Source organism: Mixophyes fleayi, chromosome 9 (genome assembly GCF_038048845.1).
Source record: "Mixophyes fleayi isolate aMixFle1 chromosome 9, aMixFle1.hap1, whole genome shotgun sequence".
Taxonomy (NCBI): Eukaryota; Metazoa; Chordata; class Amphibia; order Anura; family Limnodynastidae; genus Mixophyes; species Mixophyes fleayi.
In genome coordinates this window covers 104,634,163-104,658,143 of record NC_134410.1, presented here as the reverse complement: position 1 = coordinate 104,658,143, position 23,981 = coordinate 104,634,163, and the positions used below count along the sequence as shown (strand labels likewise).

At 42.7% G+C, this 23,981-nt stretch overlaps 1 long non-coding RNA gene across 2 annotated transcripts in view; it reads left to right on the top strand.

The window, feature by feature from the left end:
• Positions 1 to 1,460: 1,460 nt before the first annotated feature.
• LOC142100892 (uncharacterized) overlaps positions 1,461 to 23,981 on the top strand; it is a 70,531-nt gene continuing 48,010 nt past the window's right edge. The window contains exons 1-3 of one of the 2 annotated variants that reach the window (XR_012678928.1): positions 1,462 to 3,133; positions 3,679 to 3,763; positions 5,444 to 5,608. This is a non-coding gene — a long non-coding RNA (uncharacterized LOC142100892). Of the gene's footprint in view, positions 3,134 to 3,678; positions 3,764 to 5,443; positions 5,609 to 23,981 lie in introns of those variants that run through there. The other variant, XR_012678929.1, reaches the window with a different exon arrangement.

The following is a 23,981-nucleotide window of genomic DNA, read 5'->3' as shown; positions in this document are numbered from 1 at the left end:
ACGGCTCATCGTCCACCAATTTAATTTGACGCCTCAGCGACTGTTGTCACTATCAAATTTGTTAAGCTTGTCTAAAGAAATGTGAGATGGGAGAGAGGGATTTCCACAGAGTGCATGTCTCCTTACTCATCTCCCGTCCTGTTGCCTAGCAACGGGACGTACTTTCGGTGCGCCTGGCGCACATGCGCAGTAGGGCTCGCATACCGTTGCTAAGCAAAGGGACGCATCTTTCTCCATGTTTGCCAGCAGTCAGGTGTTCCTGACTGCGTCGGCGTCCTCCTCCTATTAGGGGCTTGGCTACGGTACTTAAGGCACCTCCTCCCACACACCTGTGCCAGAGTATTGGTTTCACCTCTTCAGTGTGCCTTCTCCTGTTCCCTGTTTCCATTATTTGTCCTTTGGTTCCTGACTCCTAGCTTCTTCCTGACCACTCTATTTGTCCTGTGATTTGGCTCCATTGACTATCTGGTTACCTATCCCTGGCAGCTCCTGACCTTCCTTTTGGATCATCCTCGTGTACTGTGCTATCGATTGGTCCTTGACCCGGACCGTACGACAATTCCTGCTATCTCCCACTGCACTGTTAACTAGCTGGGAGAACCGTGACCTGCGCACCTCACGCAGCCAAGCCCAAACCTCTTTGCGGGGGTCCCTGGTGAATACCTGGTGTGCGTTAGACTCCATGCCTCCCTGTCAAGTAGCACCAATATCAGTCAGCGGCATCCTCAAAGTTATTATCGTATTTCTTTTATCTTTGAAAGCCATTCCTACCCCCAAGAAGAGGTAGAGGGTATTGGGAGGGTGGAACCTCTTCTTGGGGGCAGGGGTGACCTTCATAGTGACTTTGTGCTGGAAAAGTTGATTAGCCAATCTATTTATTAGTATGTATTCTACAGTAGAGTGGTCTTTGTGTTGTATTCGGGTTAGTAGAATGCTGTTTTTGTTTATTAATTGTTTTAAAACATTATATGTTAGCACCGAAAAGGACACCCAAGTCTGCAGGAGGCAGAGACCCAGGCCCGGCGCTCCCATCAGGCAAGGTTAGGAACTTGCCTAGGGCGCCGGGCTCTGGAGGGCGCCTGGAGGGCGCCACAGAATACTAAAAGACTTTAAAACTGTGCGGCGACCGCTGACCATACCTGTCACGGCCGCCGCACAGCATTCAGATGCACGGGGAGGGGGGGAAGAGACTATTTTGTCACCACCGCCGCCTCTCTGCTCCGTCTCCGCCTCTCCACTTACTAGTGTCAGTGAGTGGAGGGGAGGAGACGGAGAAGAAAGGCGGCGGGTGTGAGACAAGGTAAGGAGAGGAGGGAGGAGGGCGGCGATTTTTGCGGGGGGGGGGGGGCGCGATTGTTGCGGGGGGGGGCACCGCTTTTTTAAAAATGCCTAGGGCGCCGTGGACCCTAGCACCGGCCCTGCAGAGACCAGGTGATGAAAGATACCGGATACAGTGGACGAATGGCTGGTGCCTGTGGAGGAGGTGATTCCTCAAGAAGAATAAACAACTGAGCAAATATCTGCTTAACAGGTACCTGAGAGAGAAAAGTTACTTTGGAGAGCACAACCGCTGTGGTGTTCTGGTACATGCCACAGAAGAGACTCTCTGAGTACCTACTCTTGGTGGTGAAGGCAACTGTCTGAATTGGGTTCTGTACGGAAGAGTACTACCAAAGAGATTCTGGCAGGTACATTTCCGGATATACCAGTAAGCGAACCTTGGATCCAGCTGTCGGGAAGGATAAGTTAGTTGTGGGGACCACAACAGAAAAAGGAGGGGGAAATGTACCCCCATAGCGGTCACAGGGAATCGGAACAGATTCTCTGTCAGCCTATCGATGGCCAGGATGGCGAGCAAATTGCGACTCATCATCCGTCATTTCAATTTGACGCCTCTGCGACTGCTGTCACTAAGCCAAACCCCTGTGATGGTCTGTGTAGACCAGGTGAAAATGCAAGTATCAGAAAGGCGCCAGAGTGCTAGAAGGTGGAACCCATCTTCAGTTAAAAGAAGCAGACTGATGGCGCAGACTGAAAAGAGCAGAGCCTCTTCAATCAGGTGAAGCGTTAAACAAAAGAATAGGCGCCGTCATCTGGAAGGACTGGAAAAAGAGGAAGTGATGGGGTTAAGATCTGTATTCTGCGTGGAGCAGGTAAGTATGATTTCCAGATTTATTTTACATTCCCCACTGACACCACTGTTGGCCTCAAGGCCTGTAGAGATATTTTCGGACACTAGGCCTGGGGAGCAGTTAGTTGGGCACAAAGCCTGTGGCTAATAGAGTGCTTAGGCCTAATTAATTTTTTGTTGTTGTACACAGTTATTCAGGCTTTGAACCCTGTGCAGCATTTTACTAGGCATAGATTAAGGTGGGGACACAGAATTTATTCTTAGTGCCCGTGCCCAAATTTTACAGGCACTAGTGGGGACAAGTTAGGCAGTAAGCCTGCTACCCTATCATCATTAGACACCAGAGATTGTGCCTCCTACTGTTAAGTCCCATTTGGAGATATGTGCCCATCAGCTAAGACCCCATTGTTACTACAATATTCCCGTCAATCTGGCGGCATCTAAGAAAAAGGGCCATGCACCTTGTAGTCCAATTGTACAGTGTTGGACTGTTCTGTATGTATTGCCAGTTTATTGCTGCCTGCTGCTGTTTTCCCCATCCACTTCATGGTGTATTAAAGCGAGTAGGGTCTGGTCAGGGATAGTGCACTACACCAAGTCTTCTACCATGTTACACATAGACCCAATGCAGTTGCTAGAGTCTTATTGTAACTAGTTTATAGTGGGCGGGACACACTAACAGGAGAATAGGACCAGTCAACCAAGTGGGGAGAGTTTGTTCTGTTTGCCTCCACAGCCACTTAGAAGATGAATACACAGCAGTTAAAGAAACAGGATGTTCCAGGTGAGTTGTCCTTGTCTTTACCATTTGTTTGTCCTTGTGTATTTTGTGCTTGTTTCCAGTTGGGAGATGCTGATCAGCATTTACTTATAGGAGGACCCTAGTACGGCGAGATGGTGAGGAATCCCTACAAGGACAATTGGTACAAGATTTAAAGGATAATTGATACATCCCAATGTGGAGCGTCTTTGAGGAAGTCCCAGTGGCTGCATATTGATCAGGTAAGATCTGTGTGTGGTGTTTTCTCTTTCCCCAGATCCATTATACTAACAGTTTAGGATTGAAATAGAACTGAATAGGTATGGAATGGGTGCAGAGTTTGTACATAGATATATACACTGTATATTTTCCTATATATGTATGTTTGTGTCTTTATATATTTATGTTTGGTATTGCATTCTGTAAATATATGTTTATGTCCTACTGTATTTATATTTTATTTTTATACCTTTTTATACATTTATCAGATACAAGCATTAACAGAAAAAATAGCCATAATGGTTGCAATCGAGCAGGATTTGAAGGTTGACAAAATAGAGTAAATTAAGTTATAACAAATTAAGAATTTGGAAAGTGGGTGTTGGGGGGAGAGTTTGAGGAGTTGTCCTCTTTCTGATATCTCAACTTGCAAGGTAAGCTAGCTACACACTACAGAAAATGTCTCCTAATGTGATATCTTCAACGATTTTTCCAACGACCGAAAGTCCTGATCAACATGCCGATTCATGCGTACACACGTACACAATTTTACAATATTTATCTTCAGATCTGTGCTCTTCATCTGTGATAACCATCTGCTGAAAAGATTGTGACTCTGTAAACTCTAAGAAGATCTGCCTACACTGCTGATGGTGAGTGCATACACACTGCAGAATTTGCTCGACATTGTTCCATGTGATTTTTAGTCCGGTTATAAAATAAAATTAAATGATACTATGTGCTTTGGTGCAATAAAACATGATTGTGGGAGCGTACACACTAATGCAATATCAGACCTAACAGTCGTTTATTGTGGAATTTGGCACGATAATCAGGAGAACAACCTATAGTGTGTACCTAGCTTTAGCTGTATTTACGTAGAATAATCAGAGTACAATAGTAGGAAAGCTTACTGTGTTTTGATAATAACCGGCATTATCAGGGGAGGACTGGCACATTTTAGCCCTGGGGGCAAGACTTGACTTGGCAGCCTATTAGGGACATTTTAAAGGTAAAAAAAGCAGATGGCCCAGTGACCCAGCTCAAAATAGCACATTATGGGACCGGGGGGGGCACATGTTCCCCTGCACCCCAGCCCAGCTTGCCCCATGGCATTATATGTGATATATAAGTTATGAAAGGAGTCTTGGGCATAAGGTTTTAGATTATGGTCAAGAGGGTGTTAGTGAGCATTGACTTTGGTGGAACAACCACGGGACCCATACCTGGTTAAAGGTATTTTCTTTATCGTGTAGATGGCAAGTGGCATTTCTATGCTGGCTGTCAGGGATAAGCCCCCTCTAGCTACTACTTGCTTTAATATCTAATCATATATCCCATCAGTCATACAATATAACACCTCTATTTTGTCAAGAAACCACTCCTGATCCCCTTTATCTGACACAAACCGCCCTCTGCGCACTAGTGACTTGGAAGCCTACTGTAAGGGAACGCAAAAGATTCCAGCCCAAATCTCACACTCACCTCTTTCTCTAAGGGTACAGATTTACTGGTCCTTTTCACAACACAGACACCCGCTTTCACACCTCTCCACAAACTGCCACAGCTACCTATAAGGCCCATAGCAAACCTATGACTTAATTATCCAATTGCACACACTCGGTGCTCTGGTAGCTAAACAGTTAACCCTTCACACGCTGGTTTCTAAAGAGTTAACCCAGCCAAGCAATCTCTCTCTTCTAAACAGGAAATTAATTTGTTTAGAGCAATAAGTTCATGAACTATTACATTTTTAAATGTAATATACAAATTATACAATGCTTACAGGTTACTGAATACAACTAAGATGACATGACATACATAACAAGCAAAACAGTTAAAAATAAAGGGATTAAATTCAGAGTATAACTTACAGATAAGTGGTATATTCTGGCTAAGGGAAATTGGTGTAAAGATGGACAGCTTATCAATAATTATTTTTTCCCAAAATATTGACAATGTCTTGTAACTGGTCACAGCTTGTAAAAGACACCTTTACACCTTACCCCCACCTCCAGGGGGGTTGTGGTCTGTGACACTTTTTACAATCACCATTTGCATGTTGCCTGATTTACTACCCAATTCTACTATGTGACCTAACCTTTCTGTGTCACAGTGCATTTTCAACATATATTCACAATAAGGTGTGGGTACTAGCTATAGAGGTGATGCATGTCAGTAGAGGTTTGGAAAAGCAGGTTGGATATTATATACCCACAGCAACAACAATCACAATAAGATGTTGTACAATGTTGCCTACTTAGGAAGCTGTTTATTTTACATTGTAAAAAAATGTTAGAGCCTTAATGTTTCTTTTTTTTGTAATTTCACAGCACTTCAAACAGCATTAAGAAGAAAAGAAGAAGATTATGTTATGTTATGTTTCTGTTTTTGATTTGAATTTTCTTAACCATCTATTTTCTGTTTCTAAACTAGTTATTTAAAAAAAAATAATAATAATAAAAAGGAGTGTGACTGGACGGCTGTTAAGGGGTGGTGGAGGCCAAGATTTAAATAAAACATAATATTGTAATCCAAAGTCTGTGTTTCAGTTATTTTGATCAAATTGACAGGAAGTGTCTGTGTCACTAACTAATGTACACTCACAAGGATTCTGCATTATGAAAGTCATACAGAATGGCAATCTATAAAAGGTTTGGTTTGGCATTGCCTGTTACATTATTTGGTGAAGGGTTATTAGTCCTGGAGTTGAGAAGAAAATGACATATTCTGATTGCTGAAAATACTGCTTGTGACTACTAAAGTTAAAATGTACTAAGAAAAGCTTTCTAAAGTGGTTTTGCAAAAATGGAGATATTATAAGATCTGAATTACACTTTATGACGCCTTATGCAGAGGTTTTTTTTTTCTTTAAATCAAGTATTTTTATTAAGGCGTTTTATACGTTTTTAAGAACATACAAACAAAGCAAGCATAAAGACAAAAAAATAAAAATTAAAAAAAATAATAACCATCGTGACGTACAATGTGGCATAAAGAGATTTAGCACTTTAAAGTGCAGTTGCAACAATGACTGAATAATGGAAGATTAAAATTTAAGTGCATCCGCTAGGGAGCCCGTTATCACCTTGAAAATACTATCATCGTAGTAAATACCATTTCTGGAGGCTCCACCATACTATTTATCTTAACAGGAATCAGAGAGCTTAGAGCACTTAAAATAAGTGTATCTGTCAAATTTACTGGGTTATATAAACTCAATTTTTAAAAGAATGAATGGATTGACATAACAAGTGGTAAGTGCTAGATTCGGGTTCAAGACCAGAGTGTCACTAAACACATATGTAAACTCCGTAGCTGCCAGGAGCTGGCTCAGCATTGAAGGGCCTTCAAAATGGTGCCACTGGAGCTGTGAAAACTACAATTCCCAGCAGCCCTTCCTGCCAGGGAAAGGGGCAAATAAGGCAACACAGTGTCCCCAATACTATAACAGAGGGAGGAGTCTCATCATCATTATCAAAATTTATATAGTGCCAGTAAATTCTGTAGCGTTTTACAATAGGGAACAAAATAATACTGGGTAATATATACAGACAGAGAGGTAAGAGGGCCCTGCTCTTACAATCATAGCGTACAATCTGTGGCTCCACTTGAGAGCGATAGAATGGGGATAAAGAATGTTTGAGGTCTGAGAGACACACAGAATCAGTCATTATTGGCCCTGTAGAAGTGAGTCCACATGCAGGGAGAGAATGAGCTCCCACAGACCAGAGATGCCAGAGGCAGTGAGAATCTCACAGAAAGAGATTACAATTCAGCCCTGAATGTGGGGAAAGTTTTAACTGTGACCAGCACCAGAGAAATTTCGGTTGATCAATGGGATTTCTTGCTGCAGTGAGCATTCAAAGCAAGTCCCTAGTCAGAGAGGGGGTCTCCTAACTATGGTGAATTGTAGGAGAGTGGAGAGAATTAATAGCGAGAGGAAGTCTAAATGGTGTATCTGCACTAAGATATCCACTATACTTAAAGACTATGGGCTAGATTTACTAAGCTGCGGGTTTGAAAAAGTGGAGATGTTGACTATAGCAACCAATCAGAGTCTTGCTTTCATTTATTTAGTACCTTCTACAAAATGATAGCTAGAATCTGATTGGTTGCTATAGGCAACATCCCCACTTTTTCAAACCCGCAGCTTAGTAAATCCAGCCCTATGTGTGATTGGTTAGTGTGGTGTGAGTTGTAGAATAATATCTTCATAGTATTTCATAGACAGAGGAGGTTTCTATCCCAGAATTTACTGACTGAGCTGTGGTGCTGCCTAACAATATACACTACCTGAGTGGGAAAACTTGTGGACCTGATTCATCTTCAGATGTAAGTCCCTATCTGTGTCGTATCTTGTGTGAAATAGCTCTGTGCATGCTCAGAAACGGACCTTGCACCAATGAATGCAATTGCATGCAATTCATGTCCGAAATAACCCCTCTGACTGCCTACGACTTGAACGGTGGAGAGTGGGTGGGATGGGGTGGATGAACATAGGCAATGTACAGAAAGTTAAGAACATTTGCGCAAATAGACATGTGTTGTATGCCCACATATTTCGTGGTTCATGCATGACATTTAGTATCCCCCATTTATCAGTGTACCTTTAACAGCATTTGCCACGTAGTTTAAAGAAATCCAGAATAAATAAAGCAAATCTAGCTAAAGGTGCTGTTGTGAAGCAAGGGGTGCAAATGCAATTTTATTTTGTATGCAGGGAACATACTGGATGATTTTGCATGTAGCACACAAATACTGGCCAACTTTATTTTCACACTGCAATTTAGGGTTGCGCTAAATTTATCTCTGTGAAATGCATCATGGTTTACAAAGGTGCAAAATTGCATCTTCTAGATGGATTTACCCCTCACACCAAATAAAGCCCAAAATTAGTCACGGGAAAAAATATTTTAAAACACACTTTTCCCATTTTTTATTTATCACTTGAGCTCTAGAAACCCCTCTTAGGACATCCCTTTAAATAAAATAAATATACATTAGAATGCATTTCAAAGACAAATTACATCTCCTCACTATAAATTTGGTGTAACTTGATATTTAACTAATCAAACCCTGATGAAAGAGATTCATTTTAGGAAATACTAAGCGTTAAGTAATGCAAAGTACGTACTAAAGGTAGATATGATTTCATAGGTAGTTCTAACACTGCTGGAATTTTAGATGCTATAGCAGCCATAATTAAGAGACCGAAATCGTAAATTATAAAAATGCAAAAACAAAACAAAAAAAAAAACAGCACAACTGACGTGTTGTGTCATCACACTTCTTGTGTGCAACTACATCTCCTCGTTATGGGAAGTGAGTAGATTTGCACATCGACATAGCAGGGCTTACAACGTGATCATTTCCATCTTCTCATGGAAGGAGCTGGGTGAATTGTGTAATTTTTTGCTAAATGCAGACTTGGTGCAGTCATACTCTTGCATTGCACACACATGCAAAAGCCAGAATATTAGTTGTGAGATAAGATCATTAAATGAGCTTGTAGGAGCGGAGACGTGCTTTTTAACGGATGCTCTGGAGGTGCTAGTTATAGGTTCTCTACAGGGGCTGGCAAATTTACCCCCGGCAGCTAGACTCAGCTTAGCAGCCTATTAGGAACATTTTAAATAAAAAAATGAGAGTAACCCAGTCCAAGATAGCCCATTATGGGACAAAGTTGGGGGGAAGGCAGATGTCTCCCCTGCCCCCCAGCCCAGTGAGCCCTTTGGTCGTATACTTAATATGGATCTTTATGCACCAACCATCCATACAGTGTGTAGGAAATCAAATTGTTGATGTCCACGCTTACTGATTTTCTAATCCCATTCAAATCATCATCATCATTTATTTATATAGTGCCACTAATTCTGCAGCGCTGTACAGAGAACTCACTCACATCAGTCCCTGCCCCATTGGAACTTACAGTCTAAATTCCCTAACACACACACAGACAGACAGAGAGGGAGAGACGAGGGTCAATTTTGATAGCAGCCAATTAATCTACCTGTATATTTTTGGTGTGTGGGAGGAAACCGGAGCACCCGGAGGAAACCCACGCAAACACAGGAAGAACATACAAACTCCACACAGATAAGGCTATGGCTGGGAATCGAACTCATGACCCCATTGCTGTGAGGCAGAAGTGCTAACCACTAGGCCACTGTGCTGCCATAAATAAACAAATGAAGTAAAATCCATAGTTGCCTATTATCCCAGGATATCCGGGAGACTCCCCAATTTTTGAGAGCTCACCCGTACTCCCGAGAGCAGGGCAACCTCCCGAATCCTGCCTGCATCATTGGTGAAGTGGGTGGGGTTGGGGCTACCCATGTCACCCTGGCCCCGCACCCTGCTCTCATTGGCCTAAATTGATATTGTATAGTAGGGATGTGGCCTAAAGACGTAATAAGCTTGGCAACGTCCAACCTGTGGATCATGCCGGAATACAAGTGACCCAGCATGGTGATAACGATGGAGGAGCTGACTGAGTGTCTGCAGAGAGCATTGCTAAAGCAAAAAGGAGAGCAGGCATGAAGAAGAAGGCTTTGAAGAGTGGTCTCACATTATGCTGGAATTTAGTGGGAAGGATTAGAAGAACCTGCTGGTTACTGGATTTCAGGTGATCAACCCACTTGGACAAGATTACAGACAAGGATACCCTAGTCTGCAGCAGCCAGAGACTGGGGGATGGAAGACACTGGATACAGGGGATGATTGGATGATTAATCCTGTAGAGGAGATGATCCCTGAAGAAGAAGGTACAACTGAGAAGAACCTCTTCTGCAACATGCTTCAACCATGAGCATGTGAATAGGTCAGCCTGGTGGTACCTGAGAATATAGGCCCGAGTGGAAATATCTGCTGAAGAAATACTTAAAAGAGAAAAGTTTCTCTGGTGTGTGCTGGATGTGGCCACCCTCCAAAGAGGAGACAAGAGCTACAGGATAGGTGCCCGACTACTGTGAGGTTCTGGCACATGCCACGGAAGAGACTCTCTGAGTACCTACTCTTGGTGGGAAAGGTGACGGTCTGAATTGGGTTCTGTATGGGAAGGCACTACCAAAGAGGTTCGGGCAGGTGCCTTTTGGGATATATCTTTAAGCGAACCTTGGACTCAGCAGTTGGGAAGGATAAGTTAATTGTGGGGACCACAACGGAAAAAGGAGGTGGAAATATAATGCAGTATTCCCAGAGCAGTCACAGCGAATCTGAACAGATAAACTGTCAGCCAATCAATGGCCAGGATGATGAGCGAATTGAGGCTCATCACCAGCCCTGTGATGATCTGAGTAGATCAGGTGGAGACACAAGAATCAGAAAGGCGCCAGACGGCGAGAAGGTGGGATCTTCTTCAATTATGAGAAGCAGACTGATGGTGCAGACTGAAAAGACCAGAGCCTCTTCCATCAAGTGAAGCGTTGAACAGGAAAAGAGGCCCCGTCAGCTGGAAGCACTGGAAGAATTGGAAGTAGTAGGGTTAAGATCTGTTTCCTGAACGGAGCAGGTAAGTATGATTTCTTTTTTTTTTTTATGACACCACTTTTGACCTCAAGGCCTGTAGAGATATTTTCGGACACTAGGCCCAGGGAGCAATTAGTTGGGCACAAAGACTGTAGCTATTAGGGTATTTAGTCCTAATTCATAGTTTTCCCTTGCACACAGTTTTTCAGGCTTTGAAGCCTGTGCAGCATATTACTAGGCTTAGATTCAGGTGGGGACAGTTATACTTAGAGCCCATGCCCACCTTTTACAGACACTAATGGGGACAACTTAGGTAGTAAGCCTGCTACCTTATCATCACTAGACACCAGGGATTGTGCCTCCTACTGTTAAGTCCTATTTGGAGATACGTGCATATCAACTTAAACCCCATTGTTACTGCAATATTCCTGTCAAATTGGCCACATCTAAGAAAAAGGGACATGCACCCTGTAGTCCAATTGTACTGTGTTGGACTGTTATGTATGTATTGTCAGTTTATTGCTGTGTGCTGCTGTTTTCCCCATCCACTCCATGGTATATTACAGCAAGTTGGGTCTGGTCAGGGATATTGCTCTACACCTAGTCTGCTGCCGTGTTACACATAGACCCAGTGCAGTTGCTAGAGCCATGTTGTAACTAGACTATAGTGGGTGGGATACACTAACACGAGATTAGGACCAGTCAGCCAAGTGGGGAGAGTTTGTTCTGTTTGCCTCCACAGACACTAAGAAGATGAATATACAGCAGTCAAAGAAACAGGATGTTTCAGGTGAGTGGTCCCTGTCTTTGCTGTTTGTTCGTCCTTGTGTATTTCTTCCTTGTTTCCAGACGAGCGATGCTGATCAGTGGTTCTGTATAGGGAGACCCGAGTATGGTGGGGAATCCCTACAAGGACAATTGATACAAGATTTCAAGGAAAATTGATACATCCCTATGTGGAGCCTCTTTGCAGAAGTCCCAGTGGCTGCATCCTGATCAGGAAAGATCTGTGCATGTTGATTTCTCTTCCCCAGACCCGTTGCCCTACCAGTGTAGGATGGAAAAATAACTGAATAGGTTTGAAATGGGTGCAGAGTTTTTTTCACACACGCCACTAGGCATTTATATAGTATATATATATATATATATATATACATATACATACATTATCAATTGTGAATGTATTATGACATTCGTGGCTGGAAAATACAGATAAATATTTCTGAAAAGGATTAAAACTCCGGAGGTAACATAACTAAGCCTGTGAACATAGACATCCATGGGAGATTGCCGTTCCTGTGTGGAATCTGTTGCTGGAACGGTATAGTTAGATATCTAATCCTAAATCTAATCATGTGTTCAACTAATACGAATTTAGGTAAAGAAGAATATAGATTAGATGAATATGAGGAAGGCGGATGTGTTGTTAGTTTTTTGGAGGATACAGTCTCCTAGTACAGCTGCGTTAATTGATTGGCAATTTATATTAAATCATTTGATCTAACAATGATCCCAGCGCCATAGTCTTTCAGCTCATTCTCAGTTTAATATACAAATCGAAATTCTGCATTATTACCTCTAACTATGATATTAAAAATTTATCTAAATGATAAGATTTTAGATTAAGGTGCTCATCAATTAGTTTGAATAGAACATGATTATTCATACAGAAATATTAGTTGTACAATTTGAATAGATCGAGTCCTGCTCATAATCAGGGTGAATTAATCCGATTCCTTGAAAGTAACATAAAGTTCAGCTGTGTGAATTTTTTTCTCTGTAGAAAACAATTGTTGAGGTTCATGAATAGGTTGGATCGTGGTCACTAAGCACTTGATGATATCAATTTACAAAAGGTAACTCCTTATTTAGTAACAACTTATTTTTAAATATTTTAAAACATTCTTAAAATAACAGAGTCCAGTAATATAACAAAATGAAACAACTGGTCGGCTTCAAACGATCAATCATTTTATTGTAAAGATACTGACGGCTAAACCCATTGCTTCATATTATAATTGGATGTGGCTTAAGTTTATTAAAGAATAGCAAAACTAAAAAAAAAAAATTAAAATGTTAAATAAACAACATTCTAGTTAGAATATATTAACCCGATGAGGATTAATGTCTAGGGAAGTGAAGCGCAAACCTGTTTTAATTTAAAATCGTAGTAAGATAAACACAGGAGTTGAGGGAATAATGGGTAATTGGGGAAACAGGAATAAAATATATTTTCTCCATATTTAAGTAACTAAAAGGACACAACAGCTTCAATACAATTCTAGTGACATCACGGCACTGCCACTGCACATCCTCGTGGGCGGGGCGTGGGCGGGGCATGGGCTGGGCGGTGTCCCTACACCATAATAATAGGGCATTGTGACGTAGGCGGTGACAGGAGGCCGCCCTGACTTATAAAAGACACAGCCACTGAGACTGCCACTCATTGGTCCTCTCACGGACAGGCGATAGACTTGAGCTAGAGTATTACAGCAGTCCTCCCCTAGGAACTGTGTGACCCTCCAGTTTACACCCTTATCGGGTACCAGAGACTTGCGCGTGCATACAATGTCGGACAGAGATGAAGGACTCCGGTCACTGTTTAGACATGCTCCCTTCTTCGAGACCATCGAAGTGGTCATTGAACCACTTACGGGAGGGAGCTTTTACATCTATGTCTCCCCATTTGAGACAGTGGCCGGAGTGAAAGCCAGAATCGAGACCATGGAAGGCATCCCCAGATATAATCAACATCTAATCTGGAGCGATGTGGAGCTGAGGGACCTCTGTTGCCTCAATGAATACAGGATCACCAATGGTTCCATCCTGAAGCTGGTGGTGGCCATGAGGGGTGGTCCACTGAGGCAACGGAGAGTTAACATCCAAGTGCCACGTAAGACATCCGAAGTGGCCCCCTCAGCTAAGGTGGTGGTGCCCAGAGAGAGGGAGACTTCCTCATCAGAGTCTCTGAGTGGTGGTTCCGCCCATGAGGCTTCAACATCTGACCACCGTCTCAGAGATGACTCCATCTCTCTGGATACCAACAAGAAGACACCACCACCACCCATGGTTTCACGGCCACCCTTGGCTCCACGGCCGCCCACGGTTCCACGGCCGCCCACGATCCCACGGCCTCCCACTGCAGCCCCATCGTGTTACCGTGGGAGGAGTTACAGAGTGCTTCCTGACATTGTGCAGACCATCAAGCCTCCCGGTAATCTGCATGGCACAGAGCCTTCCCACAGTCCACTCCCGGTACTCCCCCCGATTAATGGCCAACAGAGAGACCAGTGTAAGACCAATCATGGTCTCGGGGAGAGAATGAGTGGCTGTGGGAAGAGCAGAGTGGGCGCTGCTCCCTTATTCCCCCCCATAACATCTGTGGGGAATGAGAAGAGAACATCTAAGCGGTGCCACTTGTGCGGCAGAAAGACCGGGTTGGCCAGCAGCTTCCAGTGCAGATGTGGGGATAATTTCTGCACCAAACATCGCCTACCAGAATCCCACAGCTGTCCATATGATTTTAAAGTGGCTGGAAGAACATCTCAGCCCAAGCTGCCAAAAATCTAATTGGATAGACTGCACTGGACAGACTGCACTGGGCACACCACTGCCCTGCAATGATCTAGGAAACATTCTGTATCAGTGGTGGCTTCTACATCTGGCCAACATCTCAGATAATGTCATCTCTCTGAACACAAGCAAGATGACAACAAGACCAACCATGGTTTCAACTCCACCCATGGTTCCACGGCCACCCAAAGTTCCACGGCCAGCCATGGCTGCACCATCATGCTACCGTCACAGGAGTTGCATAGTGTTCCTCAACATTGAGCAGATCTGAAAAATTTCCAGGAATGTACAAAGCACAGAGCCATCCTACAGAGCACTCCCGGTACTGCCCCTGATTAATGACATGAAGAAAGACCAGTGTGACCGATCATGGTCTCGGGGAGAGAATGAGACTTAGTGGCTGTGGGGAGAGCAGAGTGGGCGCTGCTCCCTTATTCTCCCCCATAACATCTAATGTGGGGGATGAGAAGAAAGCATCAAACCGCTGTGGAAGGGAATCTGCTGACATCAAGCTTCCAGTACAGATGTGGGGATAACTTCTGCACCCAACATCACCTCCCAGAATTCTACAACTGTGGCCATATGATTATAAAGTGGCTGAAAGGACAACTGAGCCCAAACTGCCAAAGAACTAACTGGACAGACTACATTGGGCACATCACCGGCCTGCACAGATCTATGAAGAATTCTGTATGATATATCAGTGGTGGTTCCACCCATGAGGATGACATCGGGGCTTCTACATCTGACCAACGTGTCAGAGATCTCTGGACACAAGATGACGCCACGACAACAAGATTCCAGTGTAAATATGTGGATAAGATTTGCATCAAAACCTAATTTGTATCAATAAATAATGTGGATTTCAATAGAAAAATGACTTCTGTCGTGTTTGTATCAATACTAATTTATTCTTTTTTAGTATTTGGTATTCTGACATTCTCTTTATATTCTGTGAAGTAATACTGCATTTGATATTATGTATCTCGCTGACCTTCAATATATAAACATTCTAGAAAATAAATAAGTAATGTGGATAAAACAAAGAAGTCTTTATACCACACACACTGTCCCTGTAGATCACACCCATTTCTGGTTCCGTGAATCCGGGCAATTCCACCAAAATTGAAGCTCAGAAAGGAGAAGCAGTGACAACACATTGTATGGGATTAAAAAATAAATACCAACATTATTCAAATTTAACTGGAGCACGTTCAACCCGACTCAAACTTGGTCCGTCGTTGTTTTAACTGTTTCTGAATATTTAATGATTTTTAGAAATGATTCACCTAACCGATTTCAGCATCTGGACAGGTAAGGAATGGGGGGCGATACCTATACCATGGATGCCAGGATGGAGGAGGTTATTGGGTGTATTAGGAATCCTCATGTCAGATCTTCACCAGTTAGTTATGTGCAGTATTCAAGTAGATAATAAAGTTAATAGATAAAATGTATTTAATTATTATTACCCCACAACTACCACCCCAGGGTGTGTGGGAAGAGCCCTAGTGCGTTTCAGCATGAGAAGGTTAATCCCAGGTGGAGGGGGGACAACCCGCATTTTTTTTGGGCCCATTCTCCCTAGGGGATCCAGCCCCTTGCTGACCAGCCTTGGGTTGGTTTGGCATTACAGCAGGGGGACCCCACACTGCGGCTATAGTGCCACCAGCCCTGGTTAGCAAAGCCGAATGCTGGAACTAGTAAATTCGGTGATTTTGCTAGTAAATTCCCCAGATTTTGCTAGTAACAGCCTAGGCTGGCAGCGCTAGGGTTGTTTCAGTTGTTTGGGGGGAGGGGGAGGCGGAGGGGGCCAAGCAATTTTTTTAAAAAAAAAGTTTAATGGTTTTTTTTTTCTGTGCTTAATGTCATCATTATCAGCATGGATCTTGTACCAGGGGAGAAGCACCCGCAACAGATATCTGCATAGCTCATAAGAGCATGAACACACCCTTATTATTCTAGGCTCTACCACTAGCTCCCCCGTTCCACCCCTCTAAGCCGGGAGAGGCTAAAGGCGGAGATAGTTTTAAAATGCGCTTTTTGCACTTAGCAGTCCAACATTCCTCAGCTCTACATAAGGCCCTTAATGATCTCAATGATATTAATCATCTATCTACATAATAAGATTTTAGGTGAAGTTATTCCAGAGCCTGATCAACCAATAGGCTGATCAGGCAGCAGCCGGGTGCGCTGGGACCTGGGGGGCCGCAACGCTTCCAGCATTTAAGATTTTTATTTTTTAACTCTTGATTTTCGTGTACACTGAGCTGCCCCTTCCTCCTCCTCCACACTGTCGCTCCCTCATAACCACTCCTCCCCTCTCCCTACTCCTCCCTGGCTGTCAGGCGTGATGTTATCATCACGACCTGACTGTGTCGGTGAGGAGCTGCAGTGAGAGGAGTTGATTGTCGGCGGAAGAGACGAAGACAGGTAAGTAAATTTGTGTTTATGCAGGAAGGGGGGCAGTGTGTGTACAGACAGGGGGGCAGTGTGTGTACAGACAGGGGGGGCAGAGTGTGTGCAGACAGGGGGGCAGTGTGTTTACAGACAGGGGGTGCAGAGTGTGTACAGACTGGGGGGGCAGAGTGTGTGCAGACAGGGATACAGAGTGTTTTGTTCTGGGAGGACCATGTGCAGAAAGGGGAACAGAGTGTATGTGTGTATTGAAGGGGGACAGAGTGTGTGTTTGAAGAGGGACAGAGTGCAGGGGAGTCATGAATTGGCTGCTGCGGTGTGATGAATTGGTTGAGGGCTGATGAATTGGCCGCTAGTGAGGGGAAGGGGGGTATGATGTCTGCATTGTGTGGTGTTCATGAGGATGCTCTCTAAAGAGCCTAATCATTATGGGTTTGTAATCTTTGCACATTTTGGAAACAGGACCACAACTTTACAGAAGACAGGTAAAGGACAACAAAGCTGCAAGAACAGGTAAGAGAAAAAGTGTAAATTTGTTTCCTGGAAAATACCCCTGAACTTTCCTTTAATGATTTTGGGGAGGGAGGGAAGGGCGCTACGGGTGTATTAGCCTAGGGCGACCAGAACTCTTAATCAGGCCCAGAGTTTTTCATACATTTTTTTGAACGTTAATTATTTATACAGAAACATAAGTTGCATCATTTGATTAAAGGGAGTCCTTTTCGGAGTCAGGTTAAATTAATTCCTTTCCTTCAAATTAACACAAAGGTCTGGTGTGTGGAATTATATGTCTGTAGGATGCAATTGTGAGTTTATAAATAGATTTATTCAGCGGACTTTTCAGCATCTGGGTTTAGTGTAGAACGAAATGCTGAATCACTGTCATTAAACACATGATGACCGGAATTCACAAATGGTAACTTGTTAATTAGTCACTTATTTTAATTTAAGTTACTTAAAAATTAGGTAAACAGAGTCAAAAAATTTTTTAAAAACTTGTCCACCTCAAATGATCATTAGTTTTATTATAAAGACACTGACGGATAAACCCATTGGTGCATTCTATAATTGGATATGGCTAAGATTATTAAAGAACAGTATATAACAAAAAACACTATATAAAATTATATTAAATCAAATCACATAAATTTAAGTAGGGCGCTATGTAATAGAAATAGTCTAATATAAATTTGAAATGAGTAAGAGCATTGGCTGTCTCAAGGGGCTCTGTAACCATCTAGAATAAATCATTATACAAGGAGAAAATTTAGAGGCGCTCACTGAATAAGTTTACATGAATATGAGATGGTAAATAGCAGGATACTCCCTCCATTCAGACAAGTGAGTGGCAATCACAGCAAGAAACATATATATTTGAGAAACCATCATCTTATACTTCAATGTTATGTGACCTTTAGTAAATTGTTGCAATAAAAAGTCAATTATAGAAATAGATTGTATCATGTTTCAAATGTAATTAATTTCCATGTACAGTTCCAGGTTTTAAAGACATATTCCTGCTAATGAAAGGATACACACAAAGTTTCCGCACTAAACTCACACAAACCGCAGCTGCAAGAACAAGGGGTGATTGCTATAATAAACACAAGGAAAATAGAGCAGCGCTGAAATGTGGTTACTGTGGAGTTTAAAAATCAATTAAACGATGGCAGGATACATGAAAAGCCAAACCAGGAGCAGCTACAATAAACAACCATTTATTTAGCTAAAATAGCAAAAAAAAAAAACGACTTAAAACAAAATTGCCTGAATTACAATCAATAAAACGCAGATATAATAATATTATTTAAACCATCAACACCACATAATCAAATGATGTAGAATGAAACCATGATCAAGTTCTTGCAGATTTCAGTTAAAGAATACTCATTCCGGTCTCAATAGGGAAAAGAACAGTCCACACACATGGGAGTAGTAGTATAATTCTCCTTAGAATGTTCAGTAAAACTTAATTAAAGTCAGATCTTCCTGGTAATGTCCCTGTTGTTTCATTCTGAGCAACTGCTTAGTTTAGTTATTTTTTATTCTGTATGTTAAATTCTTACTATCTGTTCTTATTGTCTGGGATTTATATGTTAATGTTTGTTGAAGATAAATGTTTAAAATGTAGAAAATGGCATTTTATCCGTGTCTAGGAAACCTGTTATGCTGGAAGAGCGGCGGTCAGTACAGTATGTGTAGACACCACAACCAAATCACACCACAACCACAACCAAATCACACCACAACCACACCACCATACGTCATCCCACCTCACAGCACACTCTGATCACTGATTGGCCGCTGCCAGTGCCAGATTTCCCCTGTAAGCCCCAATGTGGCAGGGACTGATGTGAATCAGTGGCGCTATATAAATAAATGGTGATGGGAAAGTATGCTGGGCCAGTTATAGGTGACCATCCCGGCGGAGGGACCTATACATCCACTGCTGAAACGTTGTATAGACGTGTCCCTATTGTTTAATTCTGACTAACTGCTCAGTATAGGTATTTTTATTCTGTATATTAAATTCTTACTATCTGTCTGGGATTTATACGTTAATGCAGGGTTTCCCAAACCCAGTCTTTAGGGCTCCCTAACAGTGCAGGTTTTCCGGATCACATGTGACATAATTAGGACCACCTGTGAATCTGTTACAATATATCAGTCAGTAATGAATACACCTGTGCTCCAGCAAGGAGATATGAAAAACCTGCACTGTTGGGGAGCCCTGAGGACTGGGTTTGGGAAACCCTGCGTTAATGTTTGTTGAAGGTGAATATTTAAAGTACAGAAAGTGACATTTTCTCCTGTCTTGCTCCCTTGCTGTGCAGGTGGTTGTAGAGCATGAACTCCCCCGGGGAAGTTTCTTCAGTGTTTGCAGGTTTTTATTAAACAGAACCTGAGCTGTGTGTGCTGACAGTAATAACAGATGTCCCGGTTTATATCTCCTACTGCCATTGTCGTTATATATTGTACGAATTGTCTTATCACACGAGAGGTGTTGGTCGCTGATTGGTCGCAGCCAGATGTGTTACCCGGGACAGTAGGGCGGGGCTGGCTGCCGGCAGGTGCTATGTACGCTGACATCCAGCTCCATACACTACAGGCGGCTGTGTGGACATTGGTTGTATCGGCATCATGTACCGTCTGGTCTTGTGCGTCTGTGTCCTAGGCATGGGGCGAGCAGGTAATGTGTGACTGCAGACACCCGCCGGGTGTTACACTGATAGACGCTAGTTTAGGAAGGTGCCCAAGTAGCTGGCTAAGGGGTGATATCAGTCCCCGGTGTCCTGTACTCATAATCTGTATCTGATGGGTCCTAAGTCCCCTCCACTACTTCCTGCCTATGGCTCTGCAGCTGCAGCTTTAGCCCAGCAAAGCATGCTGGGACTTGTAGTACCACCACAAGTTACTAAAGCTTGGGGTAATGACATATCTTTTTTGTCTAGAAAAGGAGTAATATAATTTATTTATTTTTGTTCAGCTGGTGCTCCGCCACCTGTCACACAGAAGACCTCCCCTGTATCTCCACGTACAGCTCTATGTATGGACCTGACTCCCGGAGACCTTGATGTTAACTGTACTGTTATCAACCAAAGCCGCCGATTTTACTGTAGATTAAAGAACGGTAATCTTACAAAATTGTATGAAAAAGAGGCTGAGATCAGTGGGAACTGTGTGATCCCGAACAATGTTCTGTTATCCGGATCTTGCAAGGTGACCAGAATCAATGACGAGGGGAACAGAACTAAAGTGAATTACACCATAGAAGGTCAGAGTCATCTATTCTAAGGAATTTCATAAACTGTGCGCAGTATTCTGTTATCCTGGGAAACTTTTTTGACTCTATATTTTATTTGTATATATAATGGATATATGTGTGTGTGCTTAAAGGATTTATTTTTATCAACAGTATTACTTGTAGCGTGTACATATTTGACCTGATTTAGAGTCGGACGCAAAGTCCGTTTAAGAAGTGTAGGAGTGGGAGTGTGCCGAAGCTTGGTAGGGTATTACGAGTGGCAAGAAACCCCATTTGTGTCCCACTCTTAATACCCTATAGAGCTGCGAGCAGTTCCCGCAGCTAGCTAACTGCTTGCGCCACCTAATTCCTGCCGCACAGCTTTAGCCCTGTTTTGACGTGTGTTGCGTCTGCGCCTCACTGCGACTAGGATGTATTTACATGGTCACGCCTTCGCAAATCCGTGTTGCTCCCATTCTCTGGTAGTGAGTCGCAAGCTGTCGCAAGTGTTAATTGCGTCCAAGATGCAGGCGGATTTGGGGCTTTCTGCACAAGCGTGGTAGTGGTTTTTGGTTAGATGTGCCCAAAACGGACTTTGCGTCCGACTCTAAATGAGGTCCAATATGCATATTTAATCATTCACATCCCTCCCGGCTCCACAACTAAAGCACCATTCCCTACAAGTGTATTTGTGTATAAATATATATATTAATATCACCATTTCCAAGTGGGCATTTGAGAAAAAAAAAAAAATGAAATTATATATATATATATATATATATATATATATTAGAATATTATTTACAATTTTTTCAACCAAAGGTCACAAAGTAAGTAACATCACAAAGTATATTTGAGACAAAAGAACAATACTTACAATTTCTACTTCCTAATTGCATGACAACATACAGACATGTGATCTAACTTGAAAGGGAAAGCATGGGGGGAGGGGGGGGGGCAGGAAGACTGAGCATAAAAAGGGAAGGTGGGATCGAGAAAGGAGTAGGTGGGCCAGGTAAAGGATATAGGGTCAGAAAGTTGGGGGAGGGAACAGTATGAGCCTGGAGACAATATGGTAACTTGTAGCTCAGTCTGGAGAAGTTGTTTAGTGTTTCCGAGGAACTAATATCCATTCGTTATCCATCTCTAAGGGGGTCAGGAATGAGGTAGAAAGTAAGATTTATAGGTAGGAGTATCTGTGAACCAAAAGGCGGAGAATTTGGGAAATTTCTCTACCTCCGCTAAGGTGACGTTATCCATGGACAGTAATAATCTATACTGCCAAACTGTTCCTTAATGGCAGGCGGTGAGGGGGATTTTCAGTGCACCCACCGGAATGAGTGCCATAGCGGTATTATTTAAATTTGAGAAGGGATTTCTTGTAATTAGAGAGGGTGAAGTAGGAAGAGAAAGAAGCCAAAATTGTGGATCTACTGCCACCTCTGTCCCTGTTATCTCCCTTGAAATACAAAAAACTATTTGTTAATATGAAGTGAGTTTGGGACAATCTCACCACATACGGAAAACAGTCCCCGTAGCCGAATTGCATCTCCAGCGGGTGAGAATTCCTATAGTCATAGAAAAACTCCAATATACAGCATATGGCTAAATGTATTCTGAGTGCAAAACAATAACAAATGGTGAAACTATGGCTACGTGCTCCCCTTATTTTTTTCTCATTATCCCTATAATATCCAAATAAAAAAAAAAAAAACATGAATCCTACCGATATGCTACCAAACAGAAAATAATAATCTGAATTTTAGTTGGCTAGGCTCAGTTAATTCTGTTGAAAGTAGAGATGGGCGGGTCCGGTTCTCCGAGAACCGAACCCACCCGAACTTTGGGTATCCGAGTACCGAGCTGAGCAGCTCGGTACTCTCCCGCCAATTCCGAATCCAAATCGAGGCCGAACGTCATTGTGACGTCGTCGGATCTCGGGACTCGGTTCTCGCGATACTTCAACTTTATAAATACACGCCTCCACAGCAATCCATCGCCATTTGACAGAGGGAGAGAGCAGGGTGTAGTCATAGGCTAATTAGAGCAGGGACAGAGAAAGAATACAATATTGTTCTTGCAATTGCTCTAACCAAAATCGCTAGTGCAGAGAGGAGGATAGAGGTTTATTATTTTTTCTTCATATTTGGCACTCCCCAGCGCTTTTGGGTTGTCCCCCATAATTGTGCATTAATATTTCTGGCTGTCAAAAGTCATATCTGTCAGCAGTATCTACTCAATAAATGTTAGCACTCCTCAGTGTTTTTGGGGTGTCCTCTCTAATTGTGCATTAATATTTCTGGCTGTCAAAAGTCATATCTGTCAGCAGTATCTACTCAATAATTTTAAGCACTCCTCAGTGTTTTTGGGGTGTCCTCTCTAATTGTGCATTAATATTTCTGGCTGTCAAAAGTCATATCTGTCAGCAGTATCTACTCAATAATTTTAAGCACTCCTCAGTGTTTTTGGGGTGTCCTCTCTAATTGTGCATTAATATTTCTGGCTGTCAAAAGTCATATCTGTCAGCAGTATCTACTCAATAAATTTTAGCACTCCTCTGTGTTTTTGGGGTGTCCTCCCTAATTGTGCATTAATATTTCTGGCTGTCAAAAGTCATATCTGTCAGCAGTATCTACTCAATAAATGTTAGCACTCCTCAGTGTTTTTGGGGTGTCCTCTCTAATTGTGCATTAATATTTCTGGCTGTCAAAAGTCATATCTGTCAGCAGTATCTACTCAATAATTTTAAGCACTCCTCAGTGTTTTTGGGGTGTCCTCCCTAATTGTGCATTAATATTTCTGGCTGTCAAAAGTCATATCTGTCAGCAGTATCTACGCAATGGATTCAAAGCAGTCCACATATGATCTAAATGAGCAACCAGGTTCTGTCACCAGTCCTGATGTTAGTGTTCCCAGTACGTCATCTGGCCAAGGCGATGTCAAACAACAGAGTGTTTTCAAATTAGTGCAAAAAACAAAAACCAAAAAAAAATTTACTGTATTGAAGCGAAAACGAAGTGTAACTGAGCAAAAGTTAAGTGACGATAAAAAAAAAATTGCAAGCATGCCATTCTACACACGCAGTGGCAAAGAGAGAATGAGGCCTTCACCTTTGGCTATTAGTGGCAGATCCCAAAAAGTTACCCAGCCTACAATTGGTGCACAACTACTGTTACGCGTCAAAGCTGAGCTGCAAGATACCAGTGAGGCATTACAGGAGAATATTTGCTCTGATTCACAAATGACAACAATCCCTGTGGAGAGTCCATCCAACAGTGGGATGTCTAATCGTGAGCATTCTGCTGATGTGTGCCTTAATAGCCCGAGTGTAGCCGGTGATACCCAAATTGAGGATGCCACTTTGGAATTAGAAGAGGATGAGGGGGAGATTTGTGTAGGCGACGAGGGCGCTAATGAGGATGTTGATGAGGATGAGGTTGTTTGTGTAAGTCCTGCACCAGTGGCAGCAGTTCTGGCACGTGACAAGAAAAAGGCCATTGTCATGCCTGGGCATAAAACAAAAAAATCCACTTCTTATGTGTGGAATTATTTCTACCCAAATCCAGACAACAATTGTATAGCCATTTGTAGTGTATGTGAAGCCACAGTCAGTCGAGGGAGGGACCTTAACCATCTTGGAACCTCGTCTATGTTACGCCATTTAA